Source organism: Geotrypetes seraphini, chromosome 7 (genome assembly GCF_902459505.1).
Source record: "Geotrypetes seraphini chromosome 7, aGeoSer1.1, whole genome shotgun sequence".
Classification (NCBI taxonomy): domain Eukaryota; kingdom Metazoa; phylum Chordata; class Amphibia; order Gymnophiona; family Dermophiidae; genus Geotrypetes; species Geotrypetes seraphini.
The window spans coordinates 195,371,024-195,391,422 of record NC_047090.1 but is presented as its reverse complement, the minus strand read 5'-3'; positions in this window follow the sequence as shown (position 1 = coordinate 195,391,422).

Here is a 20,399-nt window from a genome sequence, read left to right as displayed (position 1 = left end):
GTTCATGGCTGAAGCGACGGGAGCAGGGATGGAGGAGTAATAGATCCTGATCAATTTTCAAAGGGCTGTGTTCGTGAGGAGCTAGCTAAAATAAAGATAGACAAAGTGATGGGACCAGATGGTGTACATCCGAGGGTGCTGAAGGAACTTAGGGAAGTTCTGGTAGCTCCGCTGACTGACCTTTTCAAAGAATTTCTAGAGTTGGGAGTGGTACCGGAGGACTGGAGAAGGGCAGATGTGGTCCCTCTCCACAAAAGTGGAAGTAAGGAAGAAGTAGGAAATTACAGGCCGGTAAGTCTGACTTCTGTGGTAAGCAAATTAATGGAAATGCTTTTAAAACAGAGAATGGTCAAGTTTATGGAATCCTGTGAATTACAGGACTGAAGGCAACATGGATTCACTAGAGGTAGGTCTTGTCAGACAAATCTGATCAATTTGTTTGACTGGGTGACCAGAGAATTGGATAGAGGATGTCCGCTAGATGTGGTGTGTTTAGATTTTAGGAAAGCCTTTGACAGTGTTCCACACAGACGTCTATAAACTGAGTGCCCTTGGGATGGATCCCAAAGTGACGGGCTGGGTCAGGAACTGGTTGAGTGGAAGGAGACAGAGGGTAGTTAGTGATCAATGGAGATCGCTCTGAGGAAAGGGATGTTACCAGTGGTGTGCCTCAGTGTTCTGTTCTTGGGCCTGTTCTTTTTAACATTTTTATAAATTATATTCCTCTTTGCGGATGATATCAAAATCTGCAATAGAGTAGACGCGCCAGATGGTGTGAATAACATGAAGAAAGACCTGACGAAGCTTGAAGAATGGTCTGAAATTTGGCAGCTAAGATTTAATGCTAAGAAATGCAAGGTCATGCATTTGGTCTGCAAAAACCCAAGGGAACGGTACAGTTTAGGGAGTGACGAATTTATGTGCACAACGGAAGTGTGGGACTTGGGTGTGATTGTATGTGATGATCCTAAGGTGGCCAAACAGGTTGAAAAGGTGATGGCGAAAGCTAGAAGGATGCTAGGTTGTATAGGGAGAGGTATGGCCAGTAGGAAAAAGGAGGTATTGTTGCCTTTGAATAAGACTCTGGTGAGACCTCATTTAGAATATTGTGTACAATTCTGGAGGCCGCACCTTCAAAAAGATATAAAAAGGATGGAGTCGGTCCAGAGGAAGGCTACTAAAATAGTGTGTGGTCTTTGTCATAAGGCATAAGGGAACAGATTTAAAGATCTCAATCTGTATACTTTGGAGGAAAGGCAGGAGAGAGGAGATACGATAGTCGTTTAAATACCTACATAATATAAATGTGCATGAGTCATAGAAACATAGAAAAAAGCGGCAGAAAAGGGCTACAGCCCACCAAGTCTGCCCATTCCAAGTATCCCCCCCTGAATTTACTTCCTTAAAGATCCCACAAGAGTATCCCATTTATTCTTAAAATCCGTCACGCTGCTGGCCTTTACCACCTGGAGTGGTAGTCTGTTCCAATGATCCACCACTCTTTCGGTGAAGAAGTACTTCCTGGAGTCGCCGTGAAACTTCCCTCCCCTGATTTTCAGCGGATGTCCTCTGGTGGTCGAGGGACCCATGGGCCAGGAGATATCATCTTCTGGCTCGATGCGTCCTGTGATGTATTTATACGTTTCGATCATATCTCCCCGTTCTCTTCTTTCCTCGAGTGAGTACAGTCGCAACTTCTGTAGTCTTTCTTCATATGGGAGATCCTTGAGCCCCACGACCATCCTGGTGGCCGTTCGCTGAACCGACTCGATCCTTTGCACGTCCTTTCGGTAGTGTGGTCTCCAAAACTGAACACAGTACTCCAAGTGCGGCCTCACCATGGCTCTGTACAACGGCATTATAACTTCAGGTCTCCTGCTGACGAAACCTCTGCGGATACACCCCAATACCTGTCTTGCCTTGGAGGAAGCCTTCTCCACTTGATTGGCAACTTTCATGTCTTCACTAATGATCACTCCCAGATCACTCCCAGATCAGTCGAGTATCTTTCATTTGAAAGGAAACTCTGCAATGAGAGGGCATAGGATGAAGTTAAGAGGTGATAAGCTCCTGAGTAATCTGAGGAAATACTTTTTTACGAAAAGGGTGGTAGATTTGTGGAACAGTCTCCTGGAAAAGGTAGCGGAAACAGAGACTGTGTCTGAATTCAAGAGGGCCTGGGATAGGCATGTGGGATCTCTCAGAGAGAGAAAGAGATAATGGTTACTGTAGATGGGCAGACTAGATGGGCCATTTGGCCTTTATCTGCCATCATGTTTCTAAACTTTATAACACATACCTCCAAGCATAAAAAATATTCTAGCCTCAACAGGGAGCCAGTGTAATTCCCTATAATAACGCATTACTTGATCTGACTTCTTCAGTTTAAAAATCAAATGAACTGCTGTGTTTTGTATTAATTGTAGTTGATAGAGATTTTTGCGATAACCTGCCAGATTAACAATTTTTCAGTAATCTAACATGCTTAAAACAAGAGATTGAATCAATAATCTAAAGGGGTTATCATTGAAATAAGGCTTAATCATGCAAAGTTTCCAAAGCATGAAAAAGCATTTCTAGACTAAAGCATCAACCTGTTCAGATGATAAACTTTGCCAACATAGTAGTTTCTGCATTTAAAGTGACCCACCAAACCTAAAGTGTTGATCAGCTTAATAGAACCCAAGTTAGAAGGGCTTAAGATCTCTTTAAAATTCCTGGAGGAAAAGTCCATAGTCTGTTATTAAGACATGGAGGAAGCCTCTGCTTGCCCTGGATCGGTAACATAGAATGTTGCTACTATTTGGGTTTTGGCCTGGTACTAGTGACCTGGATTGGCCACCACGAGAATGGGCTACTGGGCTTGATGAACCATTGGTCTGACCCAGTAAGGCTATTCTTATGTTGCATATGCTGTCTGAAATGAGGAATATTTAATCCCTTCATGCGTTTTAAGTATTGGCCAATACTCTCTGATGATATTATTAAAAATAATAATAATAATAATAATAACAGCTTATATACCGCAATACCGTGAAGTTCTATGCGGTTTACAAAGATTAAGCAAAGGTACAAATTAGGCGATTCATCAAAAATTAAATAAACTTGAAACTTGATTGACTTTAAGAGGGGAGGAAGAAAGAGGGTTAATAGGACAGGAAATCCATTTTTGAGGAGAGAGTGATCAATAGAACAAGTTAATCGCTATAGAGGGGAGAGAGAAGAGAAGATCAGTTGTCTAGATACTTTAGGAACAGGTGTGTTTTCAGACGTTTCCTAAATTCCTCATAAGTAGTAGGCGAAAGCAATTGTTCTAGGTCTTTACCCCATGATAATAGACTTAGCTTATTCAAAGTCCATTCCCCTTCCCGACGCGTTTTGCCAAACTTTCTCAAGGTTGGGGGTACTGGACATTACAGCATAGCTTCTCCTAGTATAACCAGCCATTCAATGGTTATACTATGAGAAGCTATGCTGTAATGTCCAGTTCCCCCAACCTTGAGAAAGTTTGGCGAAACGCATCAGGAAGGGGAATGGACTTTGAATAAACTAAGTCTATTATTTATTATATTTATACAAAATAATTGAAATAAGTAAATAGTTGGGAAATAGTACTTGGAATCATGAAGAATCCCACCACCTGTATCTATCGATGAGGGTGGATATCTGAATTCCTAAGATGTACTATTGTAAAGAAACTGGACTAAGAAAGAATTTATAAAACATTGATATATTATCTAGCGCTACTATACTATCTAAGTTGGAGTGAACTGTTTTGGTGTAAAGAGTGAGATTATCTTTATATGTACTATAAATATTGAAAGATGGCTCAAATGCAGACGTTGCAATAGTCGAGCATGCTCAAGATGGAAGATTGAACCAACAGGCGGAATGATGCTGCATCAAAGTATTTTCTGATGGTTCTGAGTTTCCATAGTATTGAGAAGCATTTTCTAACCAGTAAATCTGTGTGAGCGTTTAGAGTGAGGTGGCGGTCCAGAGTCACTCCCAGAATTTTTATGGAATGGTCAATTGGGAAGACCTGACCATTCAAGAAGATTGATGTGTCTTTAATTTTATCATTTAGGCTTGCCAGGAAAAATTTGGTTTTGTCTGAGTTGAGTTTCAATTTGAATTCTGTCATCCATAATTCGATTTGCTTTAGAATGGATGATAGTTGATTCATTATCTCAGAAGTCAGGGTAGTAAGGGGAATAATTATCGTGATATCGTCTGCATAGATATAGAATTTAACTTTTAAGTTTTGCAGTAAGTTCCCCAATGAGGCAAGGTAAATGTTGAACAATGTAGGGGATAGAGGAGAGCCCTGTGGGACTCCACAAGAGTTTACCCAGCTGCAGGAATGTTTGTTGTCAATATAGACTTGATATGATCTTTTACTCAAAAAACCCCTGGAACCATTTCAGCACATTGCCTGAAAGACCAATTGACTCCAGACAGTCAATCGGAATAGCATGATTGACCAAATCGAAGGCATTACTTAAGTCTAATTGCAGAACTAGTGCATTTGTGCCTTGACTGAATAAGGTATGAAGGAAATCTAGCAGTGATGCAATGACCGTTTCAGTGCTAAATCCAGATCGAAAACCTGATGATTGTCTTGTACGTTATTAATTCTTGGTTGACCAAGCCTTCCATCAGCTTGACGAATAAGGGGGTACTCGCAACAGGTCTGTAATTTGATGTTAGCTTGATAGATTCTTTAGGATTTTTTACGATCGGTGTGATCAGAATCTGGCCTAGATCCTCAGGGAATGTAACAGTTAGTAATAGGAAGGAAAGCCAATTGTATAGGTTGGCTTTGAAGGTGACTGGGGCGACTTTCATAATGTTTGGTGGGCAGCAGTCTAATCTGCAGTAGGAATCCGCATATTTCATATAGAGTTTACAGAACTGTTGCCAGGATGGAGTGGTAAAGTTGTTCCAGGACATATCTACCCTAGGTTCATCTTTGTATTGGGCAGCTGGGTAGTTCGAAATTTTGGATTTGGAGCCCGTTAGTTTGGATCTCAAAAAATCTTGTAAAAAAAAAAAATGGAGAGCTCATAAACCATTCTGATTCAAATGTATTCATATATAAACATGGAATTGAGATCCAAGATGGCGATTTGAGAGCAGGACGCGCTGAGCTACCTGTCCCAGAATCGCGTTCATTGGGAATAATTTCTAGCGGTATTCACTTACCGCGATGCCTAAGACAGTGGTTCCCAACCCTGTCCTGGAGGAACACCAGGCCAATTGGGTTTTCAGGCTAGCCCTAATGAATATGCATGAAGCAAATTTACATGCCTATCACTTCCATCATATGCAAATCTCTCTCATGCATATTCATTAGGGCTAGCCTGAAAACCCGATTGGCTTGGTGTTTCTCCAGGACAGGGTTGGGAATCACTGGCCTAAGAGACGGGGCCGGAGTGCCGCTTCTGCTTCGCGGCGTCCTGGAGCTCCGGGTCTCGGAAACATACAAGATCTTCTAAGGCGCTTGCAGGAGGTCACAGCAAGGCGAACCCGTGGTGGATACTCCTGGGCCCGATACTACACTAAGCCCCGATGTTAGGGCACCACCCCCGCAGCCTCAGACAACCAGCTCTCCCAGGGGCGGGGAAACCCTGGATTCAGAGGTTTTCTCCTCTCCAGAGGCAAGGAAGGATCTAATGGAGAGATTGGTGGTTAGGGCCCACCTTTCAAGGGCCCCCATGGAGATATCTGGGGGAATACCATCTCAGAACGAGGGGGAAGGACAGAAGGCAAGCCCTGAAGGACTTCAGAACGGTGAGCACTTCACATTTACACAAACTCCAATTGTACTGATTAAACCTGCAGAAGTGACTTTAGATTCCATTTGGGACTTAATGGCTGGTTTTGTTAAAAATATTACTCCTACTTTTCAACAAATTGAAGGAAAAATTAAGGAACATAATAAAGAACTGAAGGATCTAAGAAAAGAAATGAACATTTCTAACTCATCCATTCAAAAAATAGAAAAAGAAATTATAACATCGAAACAAATGCAAGAGACTTCAGTTAAAGGCAATATTAGCCTAAGGAAGAAGATTGAAATGCTTGAGAACAATTCACGTAGCAACAATTTAAGGTTAATTAATTTTCCAAGACTTGAGTTGGTAACACCCAGAGATATGCTTAAGAGATATCTAGTGGAAAATTTGGAGATACCTGAAGAATCGTTACCACCATTTTCACGGGTTTATTATTTGCCTGATAAAGAACAAAATCAATGACAAAAAGTAAAATCTTCAGATCAAGAACCCTTAAACATTTCACAGATTTTAGAGACAACTGAGAAGGATTTAGCATCACCAGCCACTATGATTATTACTTTAGCTTTGCCAATTGATAAAACATGGTTGTTAAAACTTTACTTTAAAAATAGACAAAAAAGTTTTCTTGGTCATAAAATACAAATGTTTCCAGATTTGGCATGGGAGACGCAAAGGCGCCGCCGTGAATTTCTTCTTTTGAAACCTGGGGTTTTATCTTTGGGGGCAACTTTTTATTTGAGACACCCGTGTAAATGTATTGTGTGTTACCGTACTCTCAAATATGTATTTTATGAACCATCACAATTGACAAATTTCGTGGCAATGTCTCGTCTGAATGCAAATAATCTTTGAGCCCTATAATTTGGATATTGATGACCTCATCTCACTGATATAGCTCTCAGTTTCTTATGTATTATTACTATTTTTCTTTATTATTTCGTCAATTATCTTTAATTCTTGGAACTTAATTTGAGGACTTGAGCATAAATAGTATATTTGTTAATTTAGGATTTACATTTGTATTGTATTTGATATATACTCTATTCTTGCTTTCTGTACAAGTGTAATACTTGGAATTTAAATTGAAAAATAATAAAAGATTTAAATATAAAAAACAAACAAACATGCAATTGAGGGGGCACCTGCAATTTGAAAATATAAATCATCCTGGAAAAGAAAATTGGCAAGAAAATCAGTGGGAACCCGATGAGATCTTACAATGGAGTCCAAAGTCTTCCTGATTACCTCCAAAGCCTCATCCTGGGGAATGGATGCATGCAAAGCTGCAATATCCAATGTGACCATCAAAAATGGTTCTTCAAGAGATTAAATACTATGTAAGATTAAAAAAAAAAAAATTAGTTGTATCTTTCAGATAACTAAAATGATTTTCCACAAAATCTCGTTAAAAAATGTGCACATAAATCAACAGTGATTCCAAAAATGAACCTTTTGAAGAAATTATGAGACAATCAGGTGCACTAATTCATAATTCAGTTAACTTAAAACATTTTTCAGATGATCATGGCTAGAAGGAATCTGATTAGTGAGTTATGTTGTCACACTGTAAACTGGGATAGATTGCTGCTTATTGGCGTCTTTTTAAAATACACTGTTTTTTGTCAGTGTATTCCAGCAAAGTAACTAAATGATCGATTGGAAAGTGAATCTTTTGTTTTTGAATTATACAAGAACAATGATTTACACAAAAACTAAATTATCCTTTGTGCTCTGCCGTATTTTACACAATAATGATGACTTTTGTTCGCAGCACATGTTGGTGTTTTAAAGAGAAAGCATTTCACTGATGCCTCTGAAGTGAAATGGTTAGGGCCGCCGTCAGGAAGAAGAAAAGTGTGATTTCTTTATTTATTATGACTGCTATGTTTAGCATGAATTGATAAGCAAAAATAGTTTAAAAAAATTAAAACATCAAGTTGCACTTTACAAAGTTTTTTTGACCTGTGATTTGCATTAGTGCCCATGGGCATTTTCGATCGGACATCGTAAGTCCGTGTTTGGACGTTTTGGGAAAGACGTCCAGAAATCCAGCACAGAAAATATTCATTTTCAAAACTGCCAGACATCTATCTTTTTTTAAAAAATAACTTTTATAGACAATTTGCCCCTTATTATACTTATCTTTTTTTGCCATTCCCAAATATAAAGACGTTCACATGAAAAGCGAAGAAAAACATGTGTTCCCAACATCCAGGCAGCTTGCATTCTTAGCAAACTGTTCAGACAGCTGAGCATAGAAGTACTATAGTGAATGCTACATAAAAAATCCCAGGTACAGTGGCATAGTAAGGGGAGTGGCACTCATCCCCCCAGATAACTATCACAGACACACAAAGAGATATTCATTCCCCTCTATTCAATGGTTGCTGTATTAAGAGGCTGCACAAAATATACAGATCATACATGCTCTGAACGGGGGTGAAAGAAAGGTGGGGTCTTATTTTCTTGACGGTTACGCTGTCATTGATGGGGTAGAAACAGCTTTTGAATTTAATAGTTGCTTTTATCACGGCTGTCCGGTCTGTTATAATGATAAAGACCAGAATCCTGTAGCAGCCACAACCTATGGCTTTCTTTATTACAAAAAGCAGCTAAAGACAGCCTACCTGGAAAGCCTGGGCTTCAAGGTCGTAAGTCTGTGGGAGCATGAGTGGAAGCGGATGGTCAAATAAAATGATAGGGGCTATGCAGACTTCCTGGCTAGCGCTGCATTACCGCAACCTTTGGTACCACAAGATGCTCTTTTTGGGGGTAGAACAAATGCTGTTTCTCTATACAACAAAACCTGGGGAAAAACACACTACTATGATTTTACCAGCCTATACCCTTTTGTCAATAAAACAAAGGAATATCCAAAAGGCCATCCGCAAATCATTATGACAACTTTGGTCCACCCACAAATTACTTTGGTTTTATAAAAGCAAAAGTATATCCTCCAAGAAAGCTCTTTTTCCCGGTGTTACCCATCAGGGTGGGTGGTAAGCTTATGTTTCCTTTGTGCCGTATGTGCGCTGACGCACGGCAACAGGAAACATGTGCCCATATGGATGAGGAGAGAGCTTTCGTGGGGACTTGGTGCACGGTGGAGATGGATGTTGCCATTGCAAAAGGTTATGTGGTTGTTGAAATCTATGAAATCTGGCATTTCGAGCAAAAATCTGACAATCTCTTTTCTGAATACATCAAAATACACCTCTGTAAAAAAAAAGAGGCTTCTGACTACCCCCGGTGGTGCAATGATACAGAAAAACAAAACATGTACATCTCTGATTTCTGTAGAAAAAGAAAGTGTACTTTTGCATGCAGACCATATTCAGCTAAACCCTGCTAAACGCCAAATAGCAAAACTTTTCTTAAATTCTCTGTGGGGGAAATTTGGTCAAAGGACAAACCTGCCTAGCATTGTCAGAGAGCCCGATGATCTCTTTAAATACCTGTTTTCCCCTAAATTTGAGGTTTCATCGTGTGACTTTATTGATGATGAAACGACCTGCTTGTCTTGGAAGCACTCAAAAGACTGCACTACTTTGCCCGGTAACACTAATGTTTTCATAGCCTGTTTTACAACAGCCTATGCGCGTTTAGAGTTGTACAAACTTCTAGACAGTCTAAAAGAACGTTGTCTGTACCACGATACAGATTCTGTGATATTTGTGAGCCGCAAGGGTGACTGGAACCCCCCTCTGGGCAATTATTTAAGGGAGCTCACCTGCCGATGAACATATAACTGAGTATGTATCAGCGGGTCCTAAAACATACGGTTACAAACTGACAAGTGGGGGGTCACATGATGAGTTTGCCTGGATAGGAAGTGTTTCCTTGAGCTCTCTGACCTCGAGCCCCCTAAAATCTGCTTAACTCTCTAAATCACGCTGTTTGGTTGTTTTTGCCTACACCGGACCCTTCCTTAGGGTTGTGGGTGCAGTGAGGGATCCTGCGAGCTAGCTGGTACTTGGCTTGCCTGTTAAAACCACGAAGACACCTAAACACAAGTCGGCTTTGCCTGGGGCTAAAATGGCGGCGTCCCCGACTCCCCCTGCTGCTCCGGTTCAGTGGGGTGAATGGGCTCAGGAGATATTGAGGATGGCAACAGCAGCTCTGGAGGACCGTTTGTATAAGCTACAGTCTGCTGTGGAGGGCTTTAACGAGCGATTTGATTCCCATAGTACCCATATAACAGCGGTGGAGCAGTGGGTCTCTGATGAGGAGGACGTGGCCCTCCGGGAGTGCAACAGCGTACTAGCTCTGCAGGCACCTTGACTAGCAGGCTTGATGATTAAGAAAACCGTCAGCGCAGAAATAACTTGCGTGTGGTGGGTCTGCTGGAGTTGCGAGTTGACCAAGATCTTTATCACTTTTTTCAAGTCTGGCTCCCGACACGGCTGGGGCTGGAGCCGCCGGCGGCTGGATTCTTGTGTGAACGAGCGCATCGCATGGGGCCACGATCGGAGGATAACAACCGCACCCGAGCAGCAATCGCAACATATTTGAATTGGAAGGAGAAGGAGCTCATACTCCAAGCTTACCGGAAGGCAGGGATGCTGGAATATGAAGGGAAAAAGCTGCTGCTCTTTAATGATTATTCTACCCACGTGGCTTCCCTTCGAAAAGAAATGGCGCCTCTCTGCACAGCCTTCCATCGCTGGGGAGTGCGCTTTGCACTAATCTATCCGGCGTCCCTGCGCGTCTGGCGGGAGGGGAAACCCCATACTTTCCCGGACCGGGAGGCTGCTCAGTGCTACTTGGACTCTTTGCCCGCGAGGGTCGATGGTGGAGCTCCGGCGGCTGTCTGATCTGTCTGCTCTGATCGGTTTGCTCTGTTTGCTATGCTCTGATGCGGCTGTCTGCACTCAACGCTATATCTCTGAGACTTTCTTCCCCTAATGAGTACTGTTGGTCCCCGGAGGCCTGGTTTTTTCACCCCTTGAGGCTGGGCTATCTGGTATCTGCTGGCTAGAGAGGGGGAGCCTTGAGGACTCTGGAATTGGAGAGGCCTGGTGATTAGGCCCTGCTCTGCCTCTGCTGCTGGTCCCGAGAGATGGCCTGTCTACAGTGGTCTACTGGGATCCTTCTTTCTTTTTTCTGAGGTTGCTGCCTTTTCCTTATGGACTGCTTGTGGGGTGTTTTTTCTTTCCGGTGGTGGTTGGCTCTCTATGGGGTATATTGGACAGCTTACTTGTTTTGGGGGACCAGCAGCAGAGGCAGAGCAGGGCCTAATCACCAGGCCTCTCCAATTCCGGAGTCCTCAAGGCTCCCCCTCTCTAGCCAGCAGATACCAGATAGCCCAGCCTCGAGGGGTGAAAAAACCAGGCCTCCGGGGACCAACAGTACTCACTAGAGGAAGAAAGTCTCTGAGAGCTCAATAGAAGGACTTAGGTTGCTCCAGTTGTTGGGAGCGCAGTTTTTTGTTCTTTTTCTTTTTCGCCTCTTTCTTGTACGGGATGGTACCTCTAGGGATGGGATTCTATGGGGGAGGGGGAGGGGCTGTTCTCCGTTTCCTACTGTGTTGGGACTGGGAGAGGGTCGTTGGGACGTTTTTATCAGGGGGTGGGTTGTGGTTGATGAGGAGGGGGGGGTGGTTGTGGTGGGGGGGTGGCTGTTGAGGTTGATTGTGGGTTTGAGTGGCTGTGGTGTGCATGGGTTTGGATGTGTTTGGTGTGGGTGGTAGTGCAGCGCTCTGTGTCCAGGCTTCAGTATTCCTGGATGGGAGGCCTAGCTGGGGTGCTATCCATCTATTGTATTTCACTGCTTCCTGTTTTTCCATCTGGTGGCATTTTTCTAAATGACTAGGTTGACTAACACTACTCTAAATGTGGACGGGATTCATTCCCCTATTAAGAGAAAGAAGATATTGACCTGGCTCCGCAGGAGGGGGACTGATATCGCCTTTGTGCAAGAAACTCATCTCTCCCAGGCGGAACATCTCAAGCTGCGGAGAGACTGGGTGGGTGAGGTTTGCTCATCTGCCTTCGGTAACCGGAAGCGAGGAGTTGCCATCCTTATTCATAAACAATTGCCATTCCACACTCATAAAGTTCTCCAGGATCCAGAAGGCCGCTCTGTTATAGTCTTGGGGGAATTATGGGGACACAGATGGTTATTGTGTAATCTGTATGCTCCTAATGTGTATAATCATAAATGTTTTTCAGCTCTGCTTGCCAAGATAGCCATGTATCCAGATTACCAGCCGGTGGTGGGAGGGGATTTCAACATTACCGCAGATCCTGCCCTGGATTGCAGTCCGGCAAAGACTGGGGCCCGGGACCATGGAGCTAAAGGGGTAAATTTTTTGCTTAGCCAGTTGCAGTTATTGGACACCTGGAGGATTTTGCACCCTATGGAATGCACTTACACCTTTTACTCGCATCCCCACAATGTCTATGCTAGATTGGATTACCTGTTGGTATCGCCCTCTCTGCTCCCCAGGGTGTCTGGGATAGATGTTGAGGAGGTTCCCCTGTCGGACCATTCGTTGTTGTCATGGAGCTTCAGTTTACGCCGGAACTCGAGGAGCGGCATTGGAAATTTCCGTGTTACCTCTATAGAGATCTTGAATTTCATAAATATCTTCGGGAACAGTGGTCGGAATATAGTTCTCACAATAATACAGATGACGTTCATCCAGTGACCTATTGGGAGGCTTCCAAGGCAGTTCTGCGGGGGTTTATTATTGCTTATCTCTCTCACAAGCGGAAGTCCCTGGATGCGGAATTACTGACTTTATTGGGGGAGCTTCGGCAGTTGAGGGCACGCCATTGTACTTCTCTTTCGGCAGATGATAAACTTCGTTTGCTGACTGTCCGGCGGCGGATAGATGCAATCTTGACACAGCAGGCTTCTCGCGATATCTATTTCAACGGTATAAATTGTACGCCTGGGGGGGTAAGACAGGGAGATTGTTGGCCAATTTGGTCCGGCCTCCGCGCACCCGTCAGGTTATCCTGTCCATCCAGGACCCGAAGGGTACTTGTTACACGCAGGAACGGCAGATTCAACAGCAATTCGTTCACTTTTATGAATCTCTGTATGCTAACCGCCCGTTCTCGGATGCTGATAGGGACGCTTTCTTTCAGGGGCTCCAGCTCCCTCGGTTGACAGAAGCTCAGTTGGAGCAATTGAATGCTCATATTAGTTCCGAAGACGTACAGATTGGTATTAAGAAGCTTAAATTAACTAAGGCACCGGGTCCAGATGGGTTTGGCTCTGAATATTACAAGATTCTGTCGGATCAGATCTCTCCTGCTTTGGCTAGGGCGTTTAATGCGCTCTCCGAGAATCGGGGTTTGGGGACTCCTAACATGGCCCATGTTGCCTAAGCCTGCAAGGACCCAGCCCAGGTGGGTTCTTATCGGCCTATTTCCCTCCTTAATCAGGATGCCAAGCTCTTTGCTGCGATCTTGGCGCATAGATTGAATGCCTTTCTGCCGCTCTTGATACATGAAGACCAGGCTGGCTTTGTGCCGGGCAGATATGCGTCGATGAATCTGATCAGAGCTTTGATGGCCCTTCACTCCAGGCATGGTCTGGAGGGCGAATCGGCTATTGTAGGCCTGGACATGGAGAAGGCATTTGATAGTATCTCTTGGCAATATCTCTTCTGGGTTTTGCGTCAGTTTGGTATAGAGGGCTCTATTCATCATTGGATCAGTAGCTTATATATACTGCCGCAGGCCAGACTTTTAATTAATGGTCAGTTTACTGCCCCGTTTGCTTTGGGAAGGGGGACACGACAGGGCTGCCCGTTGTCCCCGTTGCTTTTTGTGTTAGCTATCGAACCCTTGGCTGCTAAGATCCGCGGCGATCCGACTATTCAGGGCATTCGCATTGGGGGCAAGGAGAGTCGCATTAATATTTTTGCTGATTATATTCTCCTTTATCTGGACCAACCCCGACGGGATTTGGGGCGGGTCCTTGCTCTGTCCGTTCCTTTGGGGATCTTTCTGGTCTGCGCATTAACTGTGATAAATCTGAACTTCTTCCCTTGCGGTCCTCTACGGTGGAGTCCTGGCATGCGAGTCTCGAGATACCACTGCTGAGGGGGCCAATGCGTTACCTTGGTGTATATTTAAGTCCGGACCTCAAGCTTCTGTACTGATCTAATGTGACCCGTCATCTGGAGGCGATTCGGAAATTGTGTGATAAATGGAGAGACCTTACGTTGGATGTTTGGGGGCGGGTGGCCTTGACTAAGATGGTACTTCTCCCCAAGATTTTGTATCCGCTGCAGGCTGTGCCCCTTTGGGTTACTGATAAAGAGGTGCGTCTGTTTCGTTTGATTATCACTTCTTTCATTTGGCGTCATAAGCGAGCCCGGATTAGCTACGCCACCCTAGCTTTGGATAAATATAGGGGTGGTTTGAACCTTCCCGATCTTCGCTATTATAATGTCGCTGCTCTGTTTCGCTTTATTCATGAAGGTTGGTCGGGATGTTATAAATTCTCTTCACAGGGATGGGTAGAGTCCTGGTGTGCCCCGCACTCAGTCCTGTCACATCTGCATGCCCCGTTGTCAGCTATACCGGGTGGTGGGGCTAAGTTTGCGTATCTTTTACCTCTGCGGTGTGCGTGGCGATGGTGGCGGTGACGGCAGGGGAAAACTCCGGCAGCCTTCCTTTTGTTGCAGTTGTATGGCAATGTTGACTTTCCCCCAGGCGTGGGTCATGCCTGGTTTCGGCAGTGGGAGAAGAGAAGGGGTAAAACTCTTCAGGATATCCTTGCGGTGGGGGGGGGTCCGTTTCCTTCTTTTGCCTAGCTGCAGACTCACTGGCACCTCCCTCAGACTCACTTCTGGGCTTACCTCCAGGCTCGGCATTATTACTTGTCACTAGACCGTCGATGGGAGGATGCTTGGCTCTGTGGTCCCTTGGATGTTCAATTTTTTCAGGTCTCTCCTGCTTCTAACACATTGGCTAATTGCTTCTTGTTGTACTGTTTCTTTACTATTGTTTGAAATGAATAAACAGATTTAAACATAAAATAATGCTTTTTAAAAAAATGAAAATAAAAGACTGCAGACATTTTGATTTTAAGGTTTACTTTTTTTTTTTATTTATTTATTTAGAAACAGCATGACATTCATGGTAGGAAATACAGCCCTGCGATGTATGAAACGGATTTTGAAAAGTTCTACACAAGACTTGTTTTTTATTTTTTACAAATTTCAGTACCATTTCATCATTTTGCATTAAATCTTCAGAATACATTTCTAAAATATTTCCAAAAGGTTGCCCTTTACAGCGATGATGTAAAAAAAAACCCACAGTGATAGCCACAGGCCTCAGACAGTGGGTGCTGTTATGATATAATATGGCCTTACAGTGTTTATTGAAAAAGTTCATAATGCTGTTAGGAAAGAATAAACTATCCGGTGGTTATCTGTAAGAATCAAAAAATTCTCCTGTTCCATCCCCCGTCACATAGAGGGCCAACCAGTGCTCACCCGGTAGGTTGTGTGGGCGTGTGTTCACGACAATTCCCACGGGTTTCCTTGGTATTTCTAATCCTGTTAACCAGTCACTGGGCAGTACATCTAAAAAAGATTCTGCAAAACAGGAGTTCTTTAAAACACGGAAGATCTGTACGGTGTTCATGTTCAAGAATGGTCAAAAAGAACATTCCTTCTATGATTAACTTCTATCACGTTGTCGAAAACCCCATACACAATCATGTTCACAGTGTGTAGTAAAGCTCTGGCAAAACGTATTTCAGCCCGCAGGTTACCGGTTTTGATCAGCGAGTAGTGGTCAGCGCACTCCTGGTCCGGCGATAGGTCAAAGGCTAGCAGCATATAACCTTTGTAAAACTCCTGACGATCAGCCAGTAGGGTGTTATCTTTCAGGTGTTTACCGGTCGCTTGAATAAGTTGCATATATTCTCTCACACAATTTCCATTTTCAAAGTTGGGTTGTAGAGGTTTTCCGGGTACTTGTTCACCATCTACATACAGAGCTGCAAAATTAATATCGTAATGTTTAAAATTGAAAGGGTTTTTAGCATAATTACCACTGAAAGCGTCATTATCCACAAAGCCCAACACGATGAGCTTTGGAAACTGCCCCAAAAAGAGATTTTCCTGATTAGTCACACAGGCGCTAGCCGGTATGCTAAACACCTTACAACCCACAGGGTCTATCGCATACTCGGCGTTAGCTTTCAGTAGAGCTTCAGCATGTCCCAAGCGCACTCCAGGGGCCACTTTAACTCTGTTTACAAAGAGGGCTGCGTTTAGGATAAGGAGTTTATAATTTTGGTCAGCATGATGGAGGCACTGATTAAAGACAGCATCTGTGAACACATCGAAAAAAATGGGCAGCTAAAACCGAGTCAACATGGCTTCTGTAAGGGTAGGTCATGCCTCACAAACTTATTGTACTTCTTTGAGGGAGTGAACAGCCAGGTGGATAAAGGGGAATCTATAGACATCATTTACCTTGACTTCCAAAAAGCCTTCGACAAGGTGCCACACGAAAGACTGCTTAAAAAGATATGGAACCACGGGGTACAAGGGGAGGTCCACCGATGGATCAAAAACTGGCTGGCAAACAGGAAGCAGAGGGTTGGCGTAAAGGGCCACTACTCAGACTGGAAAGGGGTCACGAGCGGAGTTCCGCAAGGGTCGGTGCTGGGACCGCTCTTGTTCAATATCTACATAAATGATCTAGAGGCGGGAACTAAGTGTGAAGTCATTAAATTTGCAGATGACACCAAACTATACAGCAGGGCTCAAACCAAGGAAGACTGCGAGGATCTCCAAAAGGATCTAACGCAGCTGGAAAAGTGGGCCGAAAAGTGGCAGATGAGCTTCAACGTGGGGAAATGCAAGGTCATGCACGTGGGGAAAAAGAACCCGATGTTCACATACAAAATGGGGGGAACACCACTAGGGGTTAGTAACCTGGAGAGAGACCTGGGAGTGATGGTAGACGCAACACTGAAGGCATCGGCGCAATGCGCCACAGCCTCTAGGAAAGCAAACAGAATGCTGGGTATCATTAAGAAGGGTATTACGACCAGGACAAAGGAAGTCATCATGCCGCTGTATCGTGCAATGGTACGGCCGCATCTGGAGTACTGTGTCCAGTACTGGTCGCCGTACCTCAAGAAAGACATGGCGGTACTTGAGGGAGTACAAAGAAGAGCAACCAAACTGATAAAGGGAATGGAAAATCTCCCATATACCGACAGATTGAAGCAGTTGGGACTTTTCTCCCTGGAGAAGCGAAGACTTAGAGGAGACATGATAGAAACCTTCAAGATCCTGAAGGGCATAGAAAAAATAGACAGGGGCAGATTTTTCAAATTAAGGGGCGCCACAAGTACAAGGGGGCACTCGGAGAAATTGAAAGGGGACAGGTTTAGAACAAACGCTAGGAAGTTCTTTTTCACTCAGAGGGTGGTGGATACATGGAACGCGCTTCCAGAGGCTGTTGTAGACAAGAAAACATTAAATGGTTTCAAAGAAGGTTTGGATAGATTCCTAGAAGAAAAAGGGATTGGGGGGTATAGATAGGAATAGACCATTGCTCAGGCAATGGGCCTGATGGGCCGCCGCGGGTGCGGACCGCTGAGCAGGATGGACCTATGGTCTGCCTCAGCGGAGGCAACTTCTTATGTTCTTATGTTCTTATCACTGCTCATTAAACAGAAATAGTTTTTAAAAATAGACAAAAAAGCTTTCTTGGTCACAAAATACAAATGTTTCCAGATTTGGCACGGGAGACGCAAAGGCGCCGCCGTGAATTTCTTCTTTTGAAACCTGGGGTTTTATCTTTGGGGGCAACTTTTTATCTGAGACATCCGTGTAAATGTATTGTATGTTACCGTACTTTCAAATATGTGTTCTTTGAACCATCCCAATTGACAAATTTCGTGGCAATGTCTCGTCTGAATGCGAATAATCTTTGAGCCCTACAACTTGGTTATTGATGACCTCACTTCACTGCTATAGCTCTCAGTTTCTTATGTATTATTACTATTTTTCTTTACTATTTCGTATTTCTCTGACCTTATGGGCTGTGACTTTACTGTGAAGGGGTAATCCAGCCTGGGCATAGCAGAAAGAGATACAAGTCGCCATCCAGTTGGAGATGGTGCGCTTAGAGAGAGGGCTCTTTTTGCACCCTTTTCTGAATCTGGGGATATACCAATTTTGCGCCTCGCTTACCGTGTCCTTGAATAAAGGCAGGCTTGCTCTACAGTCTGCCATTTCTTTGTGTTGTTCCTGAGTTTCTTCCTTACCATTACCCTCATTGCTTCATAGTTTCCTTTCTTGAAGTTAAAAGTTGTCACTGTGGTTCTCTTTCCCTTTGTAATTCCTACTTCAACTTTGATCATGTTATTTCTTTTATCTTTTTTTATTATTTGAATTGTACCTTTCCCTCACCATTCTTGGAATTTTGTTATATCTTTTCTATTTTAATAATTGTTTACTCAGGTACTTTAGCTAGATTGTGAGCCTTCGGGACAGATAGGGAAGTTCTAAGTACCTGTATTTTATTGTAATCCGCTTAGATCTGTGATATGCTTAAGCAGTATATCAAATGTTAATAAAACATATATCCTGACAGAGCTGGTGTTAAGAACATAACATAAGAACATAAGCAGTGGCTTTGCTGGGTCAGACCAGAGGTCCATCATGCCCAGCAGTCCGCTCACGCGGCAGCCCATCAGGTCCAGGATCTGTATATTAATCCTCTATCTATACCCTTCTATTCCCTTTTCCTTTAGGAAATTATCCAATCCCTTCTTGAACCCCAATACCATACTCTGTCCTATCTCACCCTCTGGGTGAAGAAGAATTTCCTAGCATTGGTTCTGAATCTGTCTCCTCTTAAGTTTTCTGAATGCCCTCTCGTTCTTGTAGTTTTTGAAAGTTTGAAGAATCTGTCCTTCTCCACTTTCTCTATGCCCTTCATGATCTTGTAAGTCTATCATGTCCCCTCTAAGTCTCCGCTTTTCCAAGGAAAAGAGCCCCAGTTTCTCTAATCTTTCAGCATATTAAAGGTTTTCCATACCTTTTATCAATCGCGTCGCTCTTTTCTGAACCCTCTCGAGTATCGCCATATCCTTCTTATCCTTCATATCCAATACTGGACGCACTACTCCAGATGCGGGCGCACCATCGCCCGATACAGCGGCAGGATAACTTCTTTTGTTCTGGTTGTAATACATTTCTTGATTATACCTAGCATTCTATTCGCCTTCTTAGAGGCTGCTGCGCACTGTGCCGACGGCTTCATTGTCTTGTCCACTATTACCCCCAGGTCCTTTTCACCCATTACCAGCCCTCCCATCGTAAAGCTGTACTTCGGGTTTCTGTTTCCTACATGCAAGACTTTACATTTCTCTACATTAAACTTCATCTGCCATCTCTTCGCCCACTCCCATCTTCACAGTCCTCTTTAGTCCTAACTCCACTAAATAGTTTGGTGTCGTCTGCAAATTTTATTAGTTCGCACTTCATCCCTGTTTCTAGATCATTTATAAATACATTGAACAGCAGCGGTCCGAGTACCGACCCCTGCGGAACACCACTCGTGACCCTCCTCCAGTTAGAGTAGTGGCCCTTCACTCCTACCCTTTGCTTCCTACCCGCCAACCAATTTTTGATCAATCTATGTACGTCTACTTCCACCCCATGGTTCTTCAGTTTCCGTAGTAGGCGTTCATGGGGTACCTTGTCAAAGGCTTTTTGGAAATCTAAGTATACGATGTCTATGGGGTCCCTTTTGTCCATTTGTTTGTTTATTCCTTCAAAGAAGTGCAATAAGTTCGTTAGGCACGATCTTCCCTTGCAGAAGCCATGTTGGCTTGTTTTCATCAGTTTATTCCTTTCTAGATGCTCATCGATGCTGTCTTTTATCAGCGTTTCTGCCATCTTCCCCAGAACCGAAGTCAAACTTACCGGTCTGTAGTTCCCCGGGTCAGCTCTCGATCCTTTTTTAAAGATGGGCGTAACATTAGCTATCTTCCAATCCTCTGGGATCAAGCCTGTTTTCAGGGATAGATTACAAACCTGCTGTAGTAGTTCCGCTATTTCCTCCTTTAGTTCTTTCAATACCCTAAGGTGGATGGACAGCAAGCGTGAGCGTCAGCTAGGACCTAACAGAGAGAGGAAAAGTTTTTGTTTTGTTTTTGTTTATACCACAGCGCCAGCATAGGGTTGGAGAAGTTGTAACCTTATGTAATATTATATTGTAACACTGTGAATGTTAAACTGTAACCTATTCTGAGCTCTCTGGGGAGGAAAGGATATAAAACTAAATAAATTACTAAAAATATTTTTTTATATGGGGTGGGTGTTAAAAAATGATCGGCTTAACTCAGAAAAAAATGAAGTTTTGTGTAGCTTCACTGCGCCCATTTGATTCTAAAACATCATTGCATCATTGCGTCTGTATTTACCAAAGAGGATCTACACAGCATACCGGAACCCATCAGGTTATATGGAGGAAATGAAGATGGGAAACTGATACGGTTGACGGTCAGTCTAGAATAGGTATGCAGGCAGATTGATAGGCTTAAGAGCGATAAATCTCCGGGACTGGATGGCATCTATCCAAGGGTCATCAAGGAACT